Here is a 1966-nt window from a genome sequence, read left to right on the forward strand (position 1 = left end):
CTACGTAAACACTTTGTTTAAGAAATCTCATAATCTCAATTTCACAGGCGTTAACCTCCATATATCAGCGATTGAAATAAGTGCGTAAATGCGTTTGTTTAAGTGTTCCACTAAGCAAGCCCAATGCGCACACACGCACACTAACACAAAAAAATATATATATATTAATTTCACTGTTGTCATGCTGCTAAGATTTATTTGTCGCTCTTTTCAGCGCGTCCAAATGTCTGGCGCTTTGTCTGCACATTCGTTGGGCCTTCAGTCTAACAGTCGAAAAGTTTTTTTTTTCATTTTTTGATTTCTTTTTATTGTTTTCTTTCGCTTATTCTGTTGTGCATTTAAAAATAGAATGTATGTGTTTGCTAGCCAATTGGCGAATTTCCGCGCCATAAAGAAGATTAGATGCATTTGTTGTTTTTACAAAATTTTCTTAATTTTTTTATTGCTTTTTCATTGTTTGTCACACAGCTTATTTTATGGTTTGAAGTAGCCTCTGGTCTTAAGTTTTATTTTGGCGTGCATACATCATTTAAGTACTCATACATACTTATTTATTAGATCGGCATTAAATAGGCTATTCTGTTTTGATTACGAAAATAAATAATTTGTCGGTGGTAATAGTGGCATAATTTTGGATGAACAAACGATTGCAAATAGGGACGCGACATTTTAACAAGCATTGGATAATTTTATTTTGTTTATTTAATATTTATTATTTTTGTTTTATGAAAGTATAGCACGTTATCTAGCAAAACCTATGTAAGTCCGAATTTCAAATTCCAAATTATAGAAAAATTAGAAAAATTCTACAGTTTCATTAAAATTCCAAACCTTTTATAGAGAAATTTCAAATGTTTGGAATTTTTTGCTTTTCTTTAAAAAAAAAAGAAATGTTCGAAAATTGTCTTCTATTTTACTTAAATTTTTATGTTTTTTACTATAATAAATTTAAGACCTTAAAATAAATGAAATTAAAATTAAATTGGAGAACAGGCGTGACTAAATCAAAAAGCAAACAAATGTCCAGCAGTTTGAAAGTTTGATGCTCGGACTTATATAAAAAAGAATTCACATTAAATATCCAAAATAAAAGCAGCCAAAACTTGTTAAGAAGTCGCGTTCCTACTTATTTACCCGCTACTGTACATATAACACCAGACAATCAGCGCTATACCAGAAAATTTGTGTATTCAAAAGCTTGAATTAAGACTGGAACTAATTTTGTGGTACATTTCCAAGCAGTGGTGTCCAGTTCTTAAATGGCAAAATGATTTATGTTCATATCTTCTTCTTGACGTCGATCTCCGCCCAGTGCTGTTGAATTGGCGATGAAAACGAACTATCTTTGGCAACGTCATTAAAATGGTATTGCATTAAGGGGTGCTCAGACGAAGGAGCGTGTTCAGACTTCTTCATTCAGATTTGACTCAGGGACTCCTTAAGCTTCTTTTTGGAGTCGCTCGGAAGGTCCCTAGCTGCCGTTGTGCTGTGGTGGTGCTTGCGGCTCTTAGGATGGCGTTGTTACGTTTTTAAGTGGACCCAACCAAGCGCAAAGAAATTTCAGCTCAAAAAATACTTCGACCCAAAACTATTTTGGTACTCAACTGATTTTGAACTGCTAAGCATATGCGAGTCAACACGAGGTCGTACATAGTTAATGAATGGCGATCGATTTAAGTTCAGTTCGATTTTGAAGAGTCAATGCTTGCAGCATCGTGGCTGTCGTAAGCCAAAGTGAGCCAACTGAGCTATGTAGATACCGAGTGCACACTCCTGCTGCACAGTTCTTGTTTGTGCCACTCTGACGCTTTCACTTTTCTAGTTCATCTTTGAAATAAATCTCATTTAAGCCTGATTCACATACAACATTCTTCGCTTTGCTTGATAGTTCTTTGCTTAGACATATAAGATCGATGTAGGCACATGCATGAGTATGCTCACATAAAAAACGTTTGAAGCAAAGCAA

Source organism: Rhagoletis pomonella, unplaced genomic scaffold (assembly GCF_013731165.1).
Source record: "Rhagoletis pomonella isolate Grant_MI unplaced genomic scaffold, Rhpom_1.0 Rhpom_scaffold_00005, whole genome shotgun sequence".
Classification (NCBI taxonomy): Eukaryota; Metazoa; Arthropoda; class Insecta; order Diptera; family Tephritidae; genus Rhagoletis; species Rhagoletis pomonella.